Here is a 19918-nt window from a genome sequence, read left to right on the forward strand (position 1 = left end):
ACCAGATTCGGACCTTAATTTAAACCAGTGTAAATCCAGAGTGTCTCCACTGGTTTCAACAAACTTACTCCACTATAAACAGGGTCAGAAACTGGGCCCAGGCATATTAGGAGAGGAGATATATAAGCAGCATTGCTGATGGCACAACAAAGGCTCTGTTGAATTATTTAGTATAACAGAACTGGCAATTCATCTGGATTAAAAAGTGTTCTAAAAATGTAAATTGGAAACTAGGGTCATGACTACTAGTGTTGTCCCTTGTTGTTGCCTTTAACCATAGCAGATAATGCATTTGTTTTAAATCAGTTTAAATTCCACATTAGAAAAACACTTCTGCTTTGAACAATAGTGGGAGATACTGCTCTTTTAGATCACAGAAATAGAATCCTGAAGCCTATCAACTGATCTTATGGAACCAAAACAGCTTCTGACAAAAAGAGTAAAGGATTTCCCCCAGGCCTGTGCTGGATGTTCATTATTATTTCGAACAGTCAAAAAAAGCCTACACATACATGAATTAGAGTAGTTCAGGAGCAGCAAGTTATTAACTGTCTATACATTTATAAAAAAGGTGAACCACAAACCTGTGGTGAATTTCCATTTTATTTTTACCTGCACTATCTTGTTTGGATTAACTGAATGAGACAGAGGAGAACAAAATAGATCGTAGCTTCAGGCGAGATGCCCAACTCTGTCAATCTATTATAATGTGTCAAAACTGATTAAGTTGGAGGTAATTTAATCAAGTTTAAAATGAGTAAGCATAATTTTGCTGTTTTCAAAATAGGCCAGTTCTGTATTCTTTTGTTTATATAAAACTTAATAAATATTCACGGATAGCTCTGACACACCTTATTCATTAGTGAGTCGTTCAGTAAACTGAACCAGTGCTGGTTTAGGTATTTTAAATATTTATAATGAATGTATCTTCCTAGGCTAGTATAGAAACAATTTTTTTTTTTTTGTAAATACAAAAAAAAATTAGCATTTTGGTCGCAAGGGGCCATTCCTCCCTTAGCGCCAAATTCCCTTTAGGCATGATCCTCTTCTCATTCAAGCCATTGGCAATCTCCCATTAACTTCAATAAGAGTAGAAATAGACCCAATGCGTGCTGCAAAGATCAGTATACAGTTGTGCCAGTTCTTTTGCCCAAGAAAACCAAAGGCTGCCACTCAAGCAAGAGTACTGAAAGAAGCTGCACACGCTACATAAATGGTGCAGAATGGTGATTTGTTAGCTCTATTTAAAGTTTAAATCCAAACAACAACCAAGCAGCATCTAGTCTCCTATGTTGGCATGGAGAATTAACAAAGATTTATTTGCTGAAGATAATAGATTATAAACATTAAGGCTGAATTTTCAAAAGACTGCATCAATGGTTCACCTGCAAGAGTGTCTACTCACCTCTTGTGCCTTCAAAAAACCATTACATATGCACAAGTATTTATTTGCAAGAGAAATATTTGTCCCTATAAAAATTTATTTTCTGCAAATGCATCCTTTGCATCATCTTGAGAATCTGGATATAAAAGTTATCAAGGATTACCAAAGTTTGAAGCTGTAAAATGTATTAGAGTACTAGCAGTAAAGTCAGGGAACCATGGCATTTTGATCACTAAACATTTCTACATGTATCTGTTTTCTTCCGATGGTGGTGCATTTTTTTTTTTAATACTGTGGTTGAAAAAATCCAGTTGCTTTCTATTTTAAAGAGAATTTTTTCAGTTAACAGATTTAGCATTTCATGTGCTCCGAAACATGTCCATTTCCCGTCCCCCCCTGCCCAATTGTCCAATGTTAAGTGAAAAGCACCACATATGTATATATTTGGACAGACAGTGAAGACTTAATCCCAACGTGTGAACAGTTTTGCTTCTTATAGATTCTAAAAGAAAATCTAAGTCAGAGAACTAAAATCCACAGAACCACAGGGTTCGATCAAGCTGCTATTACATACAAGTTTACTTGCAAATATACATAATATAATGCTGCTCAGAGATTGTGCATAGAACTCCTACAGTTAAGATCATCTACTCAGTCTTCCTTGCTTTTATGTTGTTAGACAGGACTAAGATTTCTAGGCCATTGCCCACTTGACACACACATTGACTTGTGGATTTCTAGTCAATTTGATTCCCTCACGTTCTGTAGTTATCTTGCTACTTATTTGTTTTTTAAATGGTTGTTTAAATTTAAATCCAGATATATTACTAATGAAAAAAAATTATCACCTTCATAGCACCCATTTGTGTGCTTCTAAAGTACATAATCGTACCCCCCTCCCTCCAGTAGCCTCAGTCTTCAAGGCTGTACATACAGAATTCGCCCAAATATTTCTCATGCACAATTCTCTCCAAACATTTCTTCACCCTAGTTGACCTTCTCTTCCCTACCTATGGTGTCCAAACCTGTACACAGCATTGTGCTTATTTCATCTTCCTTTCAGATTATCCATCTAATCAGACATTGCAAGCACTTCAAGCCATATTAATAAGAATGTATTACCATCTCACAAACAATGAGCTTGATTTTCATTTACACTAAGCCCCCTTTATACCCACTTTAAAACTCTTTACACTTCCAGATCAGTGTGAAGGGGGCTTGTCAACAAACAAAAGTTATACCACGTTAAGTATAAGAACGGCCATACTGGGTCAGACCAAAGGTCCATCCAGCCCAGTATCCTGTCTGCCAACAGTGGCCAATGCCAGGTGCCCCAGAGGGAGTGAACCTAACAGGTAATGATCAAGTGATCTCTCTCCTGCCATCCATCTCCACCCTCTGACAAATAGAGGCTAGGAGCCATTCCTTACCCATCCTGGCTAACAGCCATTAATGCACTTAACCTCCATGAATTTATCTAGTTCTCTTTTAAACCCTGTTATAGTCCTAGCCTTCACAACCTCCTCAGGCAAGGAGTTCCACAGTGCACTGTGCACTGTGTGAAGAACGTTCTTTTATTTGTTTTAAACCTGCTGTCCATTAATTTCATTTGGTGGCCCCTAGTTCTTATATTATGAGAACAAGTAAATAACTTTTCCTTATTCACTTTCTCCACACCACTCAAGATTTTATATACCTCTATCATATCCCCCCTTAGTCTCCTCTTTTCCAAGCTGAAAAGTCCTCGCCTCTTTAATCTCTCCTCATATGGGACCCATTCCAAACCCCTAATTATTTTATTTGTCCTTCTCTGAACCTTTTCTAATGCCAGTATCTCTTTTTTGAGATGAGGAGACCACATCTGTACGCAGTATTCAAGATGTGGGCGTACCATGGATTTATACAAGAGTAATAAGATATTCTCCATCTTAGTCTCTCTCCCTTTTTTAATGATTCCTGACATCCTGTTCACTTTTTTGACTGCCGCTGCACGCTGCGTGGATGTCTTCAGAGAACTATCCACAATGACTCTAAGATCTCTTTCCTGATTTGTTGTAGCTAAACTAGCCCCCACTATATACTATATTGTATGTATAGTTGGGGTTATATTTTCCAGTGTGCATTACTTTACATTTATCCACATTAAATTTCATTTGCCATTTTGCTGCCCAATCTCTTAGTTTTGTGAGATCTTTTTGAAGTTCTTCACAGTCTCCTTTGGTCTTAACTATCTTGAGCAGTTTAGTATTGTCTGCAAACTTGGCCACCGCACTGTTTACCCCTTTCTCCAGATCATTTATGAACAAGTTGAATAGGATTGATCCTAGGACTGACCCTTGGGGACCACCACTAGTTACCCTCTCCATTCTGAAAATGTATCATTTATTCCTACCCTTTGTTCCCTGTCTTTTAACCAGTTATCAATCCATGAAAGGATCTTCCCTCTTATCCCATGACAACTTAATTTACATATGAGCCTTTGGTGAAGGACCTTGTCAAAGGCTTTCTGGAAATCTAAATACACTGTGTCCACTGGCTCCCCCTAGTCTACATGTTTGTTGACCCCTTCAAAGAACTCTAATAGATTAGTAAGACATGATTTCCCTTTACAGAAACCATATGGACTGTTGCACAAGAATTTATGTTCTTTTATGTGTCTGACAATTTTATTCTTTACTATTGTTTCAACTAATTTGCCCGGTACTGACGTTAGAAGTACATGTACAAAGGTGCCTTAGCAGTACAGCTTATTTTCCTTCCATTATGGGTATAAACTACACTGGTATCTGCCACCTTTCTACCAGTATAACTGCATTACCAACACTTCAGTAGAACAATCACAACCCTAATAGAAATAGTTAAATCAGTACAAAAAGAGTTTGTGTATAAACCAGGCCTTCCAGTATAAATTAGAATCCGGCCCAATACATCTACTAAACATATTAGTCAGGTCTCATCTGATTATTGGTTTTAATTTTATTGACTGATAAAAATTCAAGTCTACAGTTTTAAAACAAACAAACATAATTACATTTTCAAAAGCACCTAAGTGACTTAGACACCTAAGAGATAAGGTGGGTTGGCAAAATCTTTTATTTGACCAACTTGTTGAAAGAGACGTGCTTTTGAGCTTACCCAGAGTTTTTCTTCTTGTTTCTCTAATATCCAGGCACCAAAACAGCTACAACTACACTGCGAACAATCAGAAATCTAAGAGACTTTCAGACTTTTGAGCCTCATTTTCAGTGAGACTTTCACCTCATTTTCAGTGAACAGGATTTAGGCACTTAGACTAAGTCACTTCTGAAAATCTTAGGCTCCTAGGTCAGTTAGTTGCTTTCGAAAATGTTACCTATAGTTTCTAATGGATTTGTTACAGTTAAAATGACCTACGGCTTCTTAGTGTTGTATACTGCCATCTAGTGTAGAATGTATTTATGTTCCAAGTATCTGACAGATTTAGAACATGAAAATTCTATCTTTTTTAAAGCAAAATGTTTTCATACAAATAGCAGTCAGCATGTTTCTATATTGTTTGAAAAAGAGGGGAAAACAAGACTATATTCACCTGAACAAAATCATTCCAGTCTCAGAAATTTAAGACCAGAGGGCACTTCTGCAACTTTCATGTTTGTAAGACCTGAATTGCATGTGCACAAGTAAAAATCCAACCTGGATTTTTTTATTCTATTTATTAAATATTCAGTACACATTATTTATTATGAAGATTTTAATAGATATACCAATTGGAACGTTACAAGTTTAGCAGCTCTCCATGTTAAAACGCTATAAAATAACCACCAAAAGCTATTATTAGTGATTAAGAAGCATAGCTTTGATCTTCCTAATTTCTCTTTTTAGAGCTTATTTCAAATTTAAAGATTTCATTGTTTTATCCCAATTTGCTACCTCTACATTTGTACCATATTCCTTTGTTTTAGTGTTCAATCACTGGAGCCTATCATCTTTGAATGATAACCCCTAACCCCTCTGAAGCTGAAATACAAGCTGTTGTACACGTCTTAAAGAAAGCTTGCTCAATGATCAGTGTGAATGACAACTTTTCCCACACAGGGAATGTTCTTATCATTATCGCTGCCAATTTGCACAACTAGGCTGTGTCATGTGACAATCCTACAGCAGCCTCACTAGTTGTCTGTCATGACAGTTCGTGACAAAGAAGTTCCATAAATAGTATATCTGAAATAATAATAATAATAAAATCAGTTTATCTTTACAAGGCAATCAAGTTACTTGGATTATAGACAAAAAGGTATTCTTTCCACACAATCCCCACTGTTTATAATTTCTATTTGACAATCTAAGACGTTCCCTTGAACTGATACCTAAAAAGGATCACTAACTGTATTGGATTGCAATTATCATAAACATCAAGTGTCACAGTTCAATTTTTGAGGCCAGATGCTGTTCCCTTTTCCAATAGTGTATACTGGTCTGACTCCATTAAAATTAGTGGAGAATTACTCCATATTTACACCATTATAGTGGTGAAAATTTCACTCTGGGCCTGATTCCCCAATTCGAGATACTTTGGGTAGCCATTTACACATGTCCTAAGTGAGAATAAAAACACTACCAAACCAGAGTGAAAGTGCCTTTATGTCCACATTGCACAACACTAAAATTCTGATTTGTTAGTGTTTTACTTCTGTGCAAACTGAGTGTAAATAACTATACATGGTGCAAGCCAAAAATTAGGCCCTACATATTTATCCTCCTCCCCTGACTTAATGTGAATTGAGCTTTTCAAAGACATTTTTATAAAGAAAACACACACCTTACCTATAAGCTTAGAACATGCTTTAGGTACCACTATACAGCTAGAACTGCTGTTTATAACCACAGAAAAGTTACATGAAACCCTAGCATAAGCTGTATACAGTGAAAGCTTATTTATATGTAACATAATCGGTATACAGTAAAATCTCATTTCCTACAAGAGTTTCTCCCTATTAATCATACTGTATCATATGACCAACTCTTACCATGACCAGAAAAACTGAAGTTAAGCAACTGTTATTAACAAATTCCACTATCCTTGTCAAATTAGCATCTTCACTGTAAGTGACAGATTTACTGCAATGGCAGATACACACAGGAGCAATGGGATAAGAAGACTGGTGAAATTATGACAGTACGTACAAACATATAGGAACACTTTCTTTTTCAAGAGAAAAACCTGTTAAATTAGTTCTGCTCCCCATTCAGACAAGACATGAGATCATTTTACTATTTTGATTTCTTCACCTTTAAATATCTGCAGGATGCTTTCTAGATTCTATAGGATTCTCAGTGAGCACATCCACCTCTGTGCATGCATTATATAGGTCTAATAATATGGGAAATGCCTTAAAAGTATGATGTTTAAAGGGTAAAAATTATCCACCAAGGATACAAAATGATGTTTTTTAAGAAGTGTTACTGCACAACAGCATATGATCATGCAATACTGATTCAGCCAGTCACAGAAATGAACCTCAAATTATATCATGCATTTAATATTATAACATGCCAGTTACACAGCTATAGTTAATGCTGTCTGTGAGTTCTCATTAAAAAAATCCTTTCCAGTGGTAAAAATATGTGAAACTTAGAAACGTCTATGGGCAATAGTCACTAGAGGGTAAGGGGGAAAAGGTTTAGTACTGCAGACTGATTCATGAGGCCTATTTAAAATTTTAGGCTTGACTGTCTTTTCACTTTCACCTGTGTAAATCAGGATTAACTCAATTTAACAATGGAGTTACACCAGCGTAAGTGAGAGGACCTTCTGGACTCTTCTCTTTACATATAAAGGCATATGTCTAACTAAATTTGGCTTATAAAGCAATTTTTGTACAAACAGTTTTTATGAAAACTAAGACAAATAGAAGTAATTCTACTTTTAAAAAGAAAATCTGTGCAACTAGTTGCATTGTATATGGGTATTTAACTTCTTGTTTGTGAATTCATACAATTTCTAGCTACCGTAGTTATAAAAATTCAAGTGAAGTAACGGAACCCCCCCATCACTGGAATAATTTAAAACTGGACTGGGCAAACCATTTGAGAATATACTAGCAGGAGAGGGACAAGAGAAGACTTATACAAGTTGTTCATCTCTAATTTATATGACAAAATAGTTTCTCATAACCTCTGCTCAACAGTCAGCTGAGAAATGAAGTTCCCAAGTGCACTGAGTGGAGTTCACAGTTCTTTGCTCTCTCAATATTGCCATCTTGGATTTTGTGTCAGAACAAAATAAATTAAAATCTCTTATCAATGTGAAGATATTTCTGAGCTAAATTCTGACCAGACTTAAACACTGTACAACCTCCTCTAACACTGATAGGACTGCCTGGCTGACCAGGGCCAATTCCTGCTCACCTTACTCTCAGGACTAGTTCCTTAATTTCAGTGGGACTGTTTGTGTGAATAAGGCAAGCAGGATTTGGTCCTGCATAGGTAACTCCAAACAATACTATAAGGAATTGTGTGCATAAAATCCCATACAATTTCCTGAATTAGAGGATAGAATGCAAAGTCTCAAGTAGAACCTGTCAGATTTAAGACAAATCAGTAGGAGACATGAACTGCCCTTCCAAACAAACACTAACAACAATTTAAGATTTTTTTATGCTTCTGTATTTCAGCCAACACTTCATTTTAAAAAAAAATTGGCTAGTAATTAATCGATAAAATGGATTAGTGTTTTGATATTAAAGTGATATTGCCAATATTTGTCATTTAGACTTAAGTACGTATCACATCAATTTTTGAAACAAAGACCTCTGAAACACAGATGTGGTGTGCACTATAAATATTAGCCTAGATTTTAATATGGTTTGTACCAACCTGATTTGCCAGCATAAATATTTTCCAGACAAGAAAGATGGAAGGATAAATACATGTTAGATGAAAACATGATTTAATAAACTTTCATGAAAATGTTTTCAATTTCTTTAACTTTAAAGTCACTATACTTAAATTAATATTTAATATAAATCAGTAAGCTGAGAAGTTCATACATAACAAAGGTATCTTACATTCACATTATTTTATAATTTGTGCCTCAGTTTGTGGGAGGAGAAGCGGTATAAGGACTAAGTCTCACTATTATAGGTCACAGCTGTCTTTAACTTATTTATATATAGTGTTTCAGCTTTTGATGTCTACTGCACCCGAACATATGCTGATTAACACCTAACTGTTTGTAACATGGAGATGGGATCCTCTGTTACCCGTCTAAAAAAAATCAAACCACTAGGAGGAGGACTCTATTCCCAACATAACCAGTTAGGTATCAGACTTTCAAATGTCAGGAACAAAATATTTTAAATCACTCATTTAAATCCACTAATCATGGCATTTTTTTAATAACTGCCACAATTTAAAGGAGCACGTTTTGCAACTGCTGAAGAGATGGTAAGAAAAATGTGTAACCTGAAATTAGCTGATGAAATGCATCCGGTACCACAACAGAGATTAGAACGTTCAAACCCCGCATTAAAAGTGAGAGGAACCCCCAGCGGCTTTTGCTAATAAGTTATACGTAGCAGCAGCATCCTGCAAACTAGGCTCATCCTCAGCACTAAATCGGTCTCCCTTTCCCCGGCAACCGCCTTGTTTGGTACCCAGCCGCAAGTCTCCTCAGCAGCCGGGGGCAGAAAGGAGAAGCACCCACCTATCGCCACCCATCCACCCCCTGGCTCTAGCCCCAACGGGGAGAGAAAGAAAGGGTGACAATAAAGAAGAGGGGGGCAGATCCCCCAGCATTAACCGCACCTCGTGAGTGGGCAAGAGCAGGCACGAGTGGGCAGAAGGGAGCAGCAACCTCCACCTACGCGGGGGGAAAGGGGAGCGCAGCAGCTGCCCAGAGCCCCGTGCTTGCTCTCTCTGACCCAAGCAGTTGCAAGCCCCTAACTAAGAAACTCCCCAGAGCCGAGCCAGCGGCGGCTCTGGGGCTTTGGTGGGCGGGGGAAGGTGAGATGCCCAGCCCGGAAGGAAGGCTTTGCAAAGCTCCTGGCTGGGGCACCTTCCAGGCTCTGCTTTTCGGTTAGGACCGGAACATTGAGAAACTTGATTGGGGCAGGAGACGGAGGCTTCACCTGAAGTGCCCCCCTACAGCCCCTGCTTCCCTCCCTACGCAGCCAGAGACCCCGAGCCCCGGCCAGTCTGCGCGGTCATTACCTGGCTCGGAGCAGGGAGCCGGCCGCGCAGAGAGACTCGAGCCGCCTGTCACTCAGCAGCTGGGTAACCTGCTATTTATAGTCCGGAGCCTCCGGCCCAGACCGCGAGAGGAAGCCAGGAGCTGTGGCGCTGCTGGGCAGCGAGACCCGGCCACCCTTTGCCCGCAGCCGCGGCGAGAAGTTGCAGCGCCCGCCTTCCTCCGGGCGCGTCTGCTCCCAATGTCCGCGCAGCCCGTCGGCAGCGGCCCCGGAGTTCGCGCCCCTGGAGGAGCCGCGAGCTGCTGCTGCCGCCGCCGCCCCTGCCTGTCACTGCGCAAAGCAGCCCCGGCAAGCCGCGCTCACAGCGAGGTGACCTGCCGCGGCTGGAGGAGGAGAGAGCGAGCCGGGCGTGTGGGAGGGAGAAGCTGTCGCTTGCCACTCCCCTCCTGGCGTCCAGAGGAGCCGGGCGTCCGCTGCAGCCTCCCCTGGGGCCACAGCCAGGCAGCTCGGGCAGAGCTCCCCGAGCCCGCCCAGCCCAGCAGCCCCCGGGGCACTCCGCCGAGGGGCTGGACGCCAGGGCTCCTCCCTCCACACCTCTAGGAAAGGGTCAAGCCCTGACCTAGCCCCCAGCTCCCCCTCCTGGGGAGAGGCCGGGGCACAGCCAACCAAGTAGATGCACCCTCCTGGCCCAGGGGGGAAGTATTAGTCACACCTCCCCAGAGGTAAAAATGGGGCATTTTAGGAAAAACAACTCCATTAACTACACTGGACTAGAAAAGTATTTGGGGAGGGGATAGGGGTGTCAACACCTTGCTAATGGAGAAGGGATTTTACAAAGAAAACAGGCCTGCTGACATACCTGCTGCCCCACATCTCGCATGAATACTTTGCCCCTCAGCATCTCGCAGGCCTGTCATAACATTATCCAATGCTCAGCAAAGATTAATATGCTATTATGCTGGAAAGTGATAATGGCTGTCATCATGTACACCATCACCATGTGTGTTAGGCTAAATGGAAAGACTAATTCAATGCCATTCATGTGCTGGTAGCTGATGGCAAGAGGAAGCCACCCCCCAAGTCAATGGGTTGCATGGCAAGGCCAATGAGAAGCTAGTTGCAAATACTGGGGTGAGGGGATTGCAAATACTGGGGTGAGGGGATTGATTGGTTGCACAGGAGTGTGAGAGAGAGCCCTCAGTCAGACAAAGAAGCAGTCGAGCACATGGCCATGAGAGGGAGATACAGATGCTGGTGGCACAGAACCCTCTGGAAAGGCAGGCTTGGAATTTGTGAGTAAGGAAACTGCCTCCTGTTTGTTTCTACTGTGTTTGGGGAAACAGGACCTTATGTGTATTCTTGGTAAACAAACACTATTACACCAAAGAAAGACAATACCTGATTTGTAGGCTGCTGGTGTGCCGAGAACACCGTTTGCCATGCAGAGCAGTATTGTCTCCTTGTACTTTTCCACTGAAGTGTCAATATCCATTGTCTGATCTTATACTCATGGGTGGGAAGGGAAGAGAAGAGAGACAGGGATCATCTTTTCTGTTTGTACAGGTCCTAGTCCACGGCTAGGTCTTCTGAGCACTACAATAATACAAATAATTAATTTCTCCTGCCAGAAATAACCTTGCAAGACCCCAAATATTGGCTAGCCATTTAGGCCAAAGAGGGCAACAATGTTCAGTCCATTTTAACTATATAATTGTCTCTTACTGTAACAGACAAGACAACTGAAAGAAGCTAGGGGAAGGAGGCTAATCTGTTTAAAATTCTTTTTACACATTTGACAGCAATTTGTCTATACTATATTTTCACATTAGTAGGACCCAGATGTTTCCAAGTGTTATTGGGATAATGGAACTACAGGTGCATAAATCACTGCAGGATTGGGGCCTCACTTAGGTGTGTATAATCAGATGTGCACAGGCAGACTCCTGCGCCATCACAAAGTCCCACGGGAGATAGAGCTTTGCTGGATGTTTAGGGTCCACTCAAGCAGAGCTGATTGCAGGATCAGGCCTTATTTTTCAGCATAGCAAAACCTACCTTTATAGCCATCCATTGGAGAGCAGAAAAACCTGGTGTATTTTTTAAAATGAATGGTTTTGAAAAAGTACATACTATTTAAAGAGTGTTTTGTCAAGAAGTAAGGCACCAGGAGGGGAGTCTGCTTTTTTAGACTCCGGTATGTTGATGATCTATCATTTTACAGATAATGATGATCAGATCAGAAGTCCCCAAAGTGTGGGGCATACCTCCCTAGGGGGGCACAGCAGGTCTAGGTCAGTCCCTCTCCCCCGGCCACACCCCAGCCACAGCTCCCGCCCTCGCACCTAGCCCCATCCCCAGCATGGCTCAGCACCCAGCTGGAGGCCCTGCTGCAGCTCTGCTACCACCCAGGGCTGAAACTGGGGGAGGAGCTGAGCCACAGCTGGCTGCCAGCCCCCACACTGCATCCCAGTTGCAATTTCACTCCTGCCCCCAGCCACAACCTCAGCCCCTTTACCCCATCTGCCTCCCCCAAGCCATGCCCCATTCTGGAGGAGGGGTGCGGGGGGGGACAGGACAGCTGTGCTAGAAGAACATACACCCACTATAAATATTAGTACATAGATTTTTAAGTCCAGAAGGAACCATTGTGATCTAGTATGACCTCCTGCATACCACAGGACTTCCTTCTATTAATTCTTGTTTCAAGTTCAACAGCACCCCATTCATAATTTCCTAGAATTCATGTCAACATGGAAACAAAACAAAGCAAAAATACATTTCAGAAAAATCCCAAACCAACCAAAATAAACTTTATTATTATTATGCAGACAACACAAAGACTTATAGCACCAAAACTTTCAGAGTTGGGAACCATATTTAGGCATCAAAATAAATGGCCTGATTTTCAGGGGTGTGGCATTCACATTGAGTTCAATTGGAGGGGGGTGGAATGCTGAGCACCATCGAAAATAAGGCTATTTATTTAAGTGCCTTAATATGGATTTAGGTGGCTGGACCACACTCACCACAAGTGATGCCTCCTCCTGGCCACTCTGGGGGATTAGCTGTTTCCAAGTCTGAGGCCCTTTTCAACTGCTTGCTACACACACAGTTGCCACTGTCTCACTCTTTATGAATCAGCATGCTCCCTCTTCCTGAGCTTGTCCTCCAGCCAGGTCATAGGGCATATTTCCCCCTTCAAGTGTTACTAAAGTATTTCCTTAGCCCCAGCTTTCCCATTCACTGCTCCTATGGTGCCAATTCCCTAGTAACTGGTAGGGGAGCCCATGCCCATCCTCTACTTGGGGGTTTAGCTCAGGAATCCTCTCATCAGCAGCTACCATCTGTTCCATTGTGAACCTTACTGTCTTTTCCCTGAGGCTTTCCAAACCTTCTAGCTTCTCTCTTTCTCTAGGTTTGGGAGCTACAGCACTCCCTCCTCTCAGAAAGGAGCTGTAGGCTACTTGTCTCTCTAGCCCCCCCCCCCAATACCACCCTTCTCCCAGAAAGGGATTTCTGTCTCCTTCCCCTTAGCCTTTATCAGCTCTCTAGCTTTATAGAAGCCCTGCCTGTTCCTACACAGGTGAGCTTCCCTTAATTAGGGCTTTCCTAACAGCCTTAATTCTCCCAGGTTGCAGCTTAATAAGTTAATTGCCCCCCTTAGCCTACATTAACCTTTTCAGGGCGAGTATGGGGAAACACACCCTATCACATAGCAAAACAAATCTCTGGGGAAGAATAAATGTTAAACAACAATAAGCTAGACTGGTACTGCTCTCTGCACAGAACTGTCACTGCAGAACAGCTCACTAAAGGGAAATCTGCTAAGATAAGACAGATTCTTACCAAACACAAAAAGAGTGACCAGGAAATCCACATGATATTGCACCTTATGTTGTCATTTACACCTGTGCAAAATTGGTATAAAATGCTACCATTCTGATTTGATTGCATCTTATGCTCACTCTGTATGAAGGTAAATAACAGCATAAGGTGATAGAGAATGAGGGACTGTGGGTAGAAACTGAAAAAAACATAAAGCACTGTGCAAAGCAAGGTTCTGGTCCTGTGAGCTGTTTATATGGGCAGCACTGTGTACCCACTGATTTCAGTGAGGATCTGGGCAGAAGTCTGCCCACACAGAACTTGCAGGAGCAATACTCAAGAGAGGAACAATTGTATAACAAATATGACATAGGTGAAACTGCAGCTGAGACACTTTTCCTACTACAGTGTATAAAATACAACAGATGATGGGCGGGAAACATTTCCTCAGGTTATCAGAAATGATCAATGACTTTCCATCATAAGACAATGAGGACAAACAATGTGTGAACCCTGGAGAAAGGAAAGAAACAGCAGAGATAGTATCACACTGTAGCAATCTGCTACCAAATCAGAAATGGGCAAACACAACATGAAGCCCTATCTTGGGTAAATTGTTCCTATTGCTGTCAGATAACTAGTTGAAGATTCTGTTTCCTTCACATTTTGGTAACATTTATATAACTTGTCATGCCAATAAGGTATTATCAAAGTGAAGTGGACTGAACTGACTGTCTTCCTACTAGTTGGAGACATGAAACATGTATAAACCCACTCATCCAGAAAATGCAAGGTCTATCTCCAGAGTAGTTTCACATCTTGACTCTCCATGAGAAAAGAAGTCAGTGCTTAAAAAATCCCACAAAGTAACTAGAACTCCACTATGGTCTCTCTTCCAATAACAGTTACCCCAGTGTTATTATTTATACCTATACAAAATGGATGTAGAACCAAATATGAAAGGTGGAGTTTTACCCCCACTTTACGCTCACTTTGCATAGGTGAAAATGACTCCACAGAGTGTAGCTACTGGAGAATTTGGTCCAGTGGATAAAATTATTTTCTCAATGACATTAGTGCATACACTATTGAATTCAAGAGGAGAAGGTGCAAAGGCCATTCTTTTTATTAGGTCAATACATACATTAGAAATACACAAGCTTTCTGGCCAAAATCTCAACTAACAGGCCTTAAATGTTTAGTTTCAGCCAAAAAAAAAAGTCACACAACTCTGTTTTATCACAAAAGGCAAAGTATTTCTAATATCTTTCAGTAACACTTTCATGGGGCACAGGGTGAATGGCCAGGCCAACAGTTAGCATACTGTCTAAAACAATAGCGTCATCAGAAAAGCTGCAATGCAAACTGTACATGGTTCCCTACTTACTAATAAGAATTTGCTATTCCTTTTTTCATTCACAAGTATGATTTTCATGCAAGGTTTGTGTGATGCCAGAATAGATTATTTCAATGCGATGATCTGAGGCCCACTAGAAATACCAAAATATTAGGAACAAATAGACTTCACCATCAGCAGTCTCTAGTCTATCTTTCTCGACTCCAAAAGAAAATTCATTTTAAAAATTCAGATTGTCTGAGATGCAATCTGAGTAACATTTTGGCACTTTTCACTTTGTTCTATGTTTTGGGCCCCTGGTTTTGCATTCAAATCTCAATCCAATCATCCATTAGCACTCTAAGTTAGGACTCTAACATTACCTCAGTTCTGGGAAGAGAATTAATAATTTCTTTTCAGACTCTTGGCCTTTAAAGGGTTCAGGAGAATCTAGAAGTTATCTTAAATGTAATTGTTCCTTGTGAAAAGCTCCATATTCCCCTCTGGTTTAGTCCATGGAGAGGAATCTGCACTTGTTTCCAGGTAGGAGTGCAAAGTCCAGGAGTCTCCCTGCAGATGCTATTTGCCTTAAGTAGACTCCCTAAGAACCACATATCTCGGGGATCTGAGCTGGCAGGGTTGGTATGGTTGGTTTTGTTTTGTTTTTTTGTGTAGTCCCCCTTCTTCTCGCTTATTCTCTTAATAGAAAAATTGCCAGGACACTTGTGGACTGAGGTTACCAACTCTGACTGAAGCTATTCTGGGAGATTTTTTCCCCCCCAACATGATGTAATGTCTTTAATTGTAGTGTACCTATTATAATCTCCTGGATTGCTTTCAGTAGCCACCGGGAGATCGATGCCGATTCCAGTAGACTCCCGGCCAATCTGGGAGGGTTGGCAACCTTATTGTGGACCCATTTTTACATCTCCTGTGCTTTAATTATTTACATCACTGTAAACTTAATGCAAAATGCTCCCAAATCATAATGGTAGCATTTGACACTCATATTGAACTGATGTAAATTACTACACAAGGTGCAGTGCACTGGAGACTCCATGGCTGTGAGTTTTCCACTCCCCTATATGGGAATGGTTCACACAGGGGAGAATTTGGTTCTCAGTTTCAAACAGTCTTTTGCTCTATTTTGTGGCAGTGGGTTTAAGAAATAAAAAACACACATGTTTGACAGATTGTAGTTGCAAGATTATAGGACTCCATTTCACTGGTAGTTGGTGATATAGTGAAATAAAGCAATTTTCACCCAAAACAGATATAGAAGACAACATACTAACACTTGCCATATACAACCATGCTTGCTAAACACACAAAGAAGCAACCCAAAAGATACCCGCACCTTGCTGTTCCAAGAAAACAAAAAAGACTTCCAAAAAAATTTTATAATATATTTTCCTCCCACATGATATTAAAAAAATTGGGATTTGAAAATAATTCTCTTACTAATAAAAATACCGGAACACTTTTAAAGCATGACTTACTGTATAAAAAATTTACATGTTCTTTGATCTGTTTGCTATTTCCCCCTGCAATGCTATGATAAAACAAATAGATCTGGTAGAGAACGGAATGGCTTAAAGTTCCATTATTGTAGAAAGTTCAGGATCACTCAAAATATTCTGAACCAATTCTTATTTAGCCTCAAAGGTACCAAGTTCATACTTTTTCCGTGGAATATTTTATACAAAGCAAGGCCCACACTGGCAAATTCAGCAGGTGCTTGGTCAGTGTGGATTTATGACATCAATGTTAATTTGAAATGACTGATGCAAATTCTATAATTAAAATTATATCATAATAAAATTGGCAAGCTTTTTGCATCAAGAGACACAGGAATAGGTTAGTATTATCCACAAGATATGCTTTCAAACGCTAAAGACTATATTTTGCCATCTTTATTCACATTGGGTGAAATTCACCCTGCACAGCAAGGCCTGTAAAAAGCATATGTACCCCTTGAGTCCTCATAATAGGTCTTAATTAGGATTTAAGCAGGATGGATGCCTTGTCCTGGCACTCTTTGTAGGGGTGAATTTCACAGTAGTACTTTATTTCAAAAGCTGTCCTTTTAAAAGCAATGGAACTATTCATGCATAAATAAAGGGGGCAGAATCAGGCTGTTAATAAAACTGTAGATGAACAGGACCCTTGTGCATCAAGGGACCATCTTAACATGATTCATTCAATGCAAGTGTAACCCACACACTTCCTGGGTGTGGTGTTCTGTCCCATCTACTGGCCCCAAGACCACTTAGAGAGAGAGAGAGAAAATAAGTCTGCTCTAAAGCCTTAGCTAAGAGCCAGTTGGCTTTTAGCTCATGCGGTAGAGGCTCATGCACTAAGCTCCAGATGTCCCCAGTTTGAGCGGGGTCTGTCAGCCTTACACGAGGGTCTTGGATCAGTTGGTGATTACACACTACTCTTTATTATTGCACTCCAGTCCTTGTTGAGCCTCTCCATGGCGACCAAGCTGCAAACAGTAGGGAACTGACTACACCAACACAAGGGGTCCAGTACACTATTTTCATTCACCACCTTTCACCAGGAGCACATTCTTACCCACAACAATACTTGATTAGCAATGCTAAACAGTCCCTCCAGAGTTGACAAAATTTGCCCTAACTGCCCTAAAAGCTGATGCTTTTGCTCAAACCCTCGGATTCTACAGAGGCTTTACCCTTTGACAAACTTTCCATCATAGTTTAGTGCAGGTTAATTCATGTAGGCACCAAATACACATTACTGGGTTATAAAAAGATTTTCCCTTTATCTCCTGCCTATCATGCAGATCACATCCATACTCCCACTCCCTGACCTTTTTATACTGGTCACAGCAGGACTTTAAAAAAGAACCTGCTTTACTACACAGATGTGCAATCATTTTTGAAATCCATATGGAATGTTCTCACCCTGTGTGTTTCATTTCACAATCTGATGCCATTCAAAAATAGCAGTCTTCCTGCATCATGCTGCACTGATGTCTTAAGGTAAATGCGTAATCTAAAATCATCCATTCCCCATGTAGCTCTTACAAGGGGGGGAAGGTGCTTTGCCAAGCTCTGATACGTAACAGTTCCCTTTGCAAGGGACAGAGACAATAGCAGGCCCTGCACTCAGGGGAGCATGGGAGTGAGCTGCTTCCTTCATGTGCACCAGGGATATGCATTGTCCCAAGGGGGTTGGGAGGAGGTGGGACCCCGGGAGCAGGCTGAATAATCCTAAAAGATGTTGAAGAGCTCAGGAAGGGATTGCACTTCCCCTGGGGCACACACCCTATTCAGATATGTGCCTTTCTGCGACAATCTAGCCCTTAATTAATGCTCTTAATGCAATTTGAAATCCCAGTTGAAAGGCTTTGTATCAGAGCAAAGTATTATTCATTATTATTGTTGTTACGGTATATTTTACAAATAATTTCAAATATACTTCTCAGATTAGATGCCTGAAATCACACTCAATTTTATCAGTGATGACCATCTCTCAGCTTCTCTCCTCTAGGACAAGATGGGCCCATTTCCCCCTCCGTCTGGCTGGGTTCTCTCCTTCCCTTTTTTTATTCTTGGGATCAGCAGGAGCCCAAGATTTGATCCTGAAACCTTCACTCTGCAATGAGTCCTTACTCATACATTTAATCCCATTGAACACATGAAGGTTGCAGGATCCTAGCTCCTGCTATAGCTCAGCAGTTTAGAGTTTTGGAGCAGCACTATATTTGTGTTGATTTGTCTGCAAACTTTTTTATGTTTTACTGCTGTCATGACAAATAAAGGGCAATTCTATGTTCTACCATATAGTCTTTGACAGGTTTCAGAGTAAGAGCCGTGTTAGTCTGTATTCGCAAAAAGAAAAGGAGTACTTGTGGCACCTTAGAGACTAACCAATTTATTTGAGCATAAGCTTTTGTGAGCTACAGCTCACTTCATTGGATGCATACTGTGGAAAGTGTAGAAGATCTTTTTATACACACAAAGCATGAAAAAATACCTCCCCTCACCCCATTCTCCTGCTGGTAATAGCTTATCTAAAGTGATCACTCTCCTGATTATCATACACATTGTAAGGAGAGTGATCACTTTAGATAAGCACTTGAATCAACTGCTGCAATACTGAATAGCCTAATCAAATTATTATTTTTGTAAAGACTGTTTAATAGCAGACAATGTATGTCCAAGTCCAAAATTTATACCTCTTATGCCATGGTTTTTGCGCTTGTTATATATTTTTATAATTGCTTTTTTATTTTTAGCTAACATAGAAGTTGCTAAGTAGTTGGTAAGTTATACAATTATAAACTAAGTTGCTAAGTTATACCAATATAAAAATATGGGTTCTTGGAAAACTATTTTAGTAAGTGTCTACAATTAGTGCTGAGCAGCTTTTGTAACCACTTCCTCTCCCCCTGATAGTTCGTTACAGATAAGGACAAAGTGATGCCAACCACTTATAACATGTAAACCTTTCCATTGCTACAGTATTAAAGTTCTGAATTCAAACAAGAAAAAAAATCAGCCTATATAAAATGCAAGTTGCTCATAGGAATGTTAACCAACCCACAGTGTGCAAATAGGGACAGATTCTGTTTCCCTTTATATTGGGATAAATTCAGAGGAATCCCACTGACTTCAGTTGAATTATTCTGAACTAACCGTGGGTCTAACTGAGAACAGACTTGCACCAACTGTTATCAAGAGGTGTATTTAACAACCTACCAAATAATCACAGAGGAACAACCCTTGCACAGATCTCCTCCCTCTGAGCAGAAGTGGACACGCAGCCTCCCATATGCTACTGATCCCCATTTCTAGACTCTGCAGTAAGCTCTTGGATCCAGGGTCTGTTTTGTGGGAGGAGTTGGAGATAGGGTATGAGAGGGAGAGGCTACGGCTAAGGGCAGGGGGTGGCACATTATTGCCCTTCCATCCCCATGAATCGTAGGCAGCGCTCCCTCCCAGGGCTCCTATTGGCAGTGACAATCAGGAGGTATATTGTCAGGAAGCTGTAGGATGTGAAAGGGAGTTGGGAACCTGAGCTGGTACAAAGGCACAAGAGCCTCTTGTGGACACACCTGGCTGCACAGATCCCTGGAACTCTTCCATGATTGTAGGCCAGTCTAATGGCATATTATGTAGATCAGTGGTTCTCAACCAGGGGTATGCGTACCCCTGGGGGTACGCAAAGGTCTTCCAG

General features: G+C 40.9%; 1 protein-coding gene across 2 annotated transcripts in view; it reads right to left on the reverse strand.

The window, feature by feature from the left end:
* Positions 1 to 9906, reverse strand: part of INPP4B (inositol polyphosphate-4-phosphatase type II B) — a 486205-nt gene extending 476299 nt beyond the window's left edge. For both annotated transcript variants that reach the window (XM_073341213.1, XM_073341212.1), the window contains exon 1: positions 9575 to 9906. The gene's annotated coding sequence lies outside the window, so the exon portion shown is untranslated. The remainder of the gene's footprint in view (positions 1 to 9574) is intronic.
* Positions 9907 to 19918: the final 10012 nt, after the last annotated feature.

Source organism: Lepidochelys kempii, chromosome 4 (assembly GCF_965140265.1).
Source record: "Lepidochelys kempii isolate rLepKem1 chromosome 4, rLepKem1.hap2, whole genome shotgun sequence".
In the NCBI taxonomy this organism is placed as follows: Eukaryota; Metazoa; Chordata; order Testudines; family Cheloniidae; genus Lepidochelys; species Lepidochelys kempii.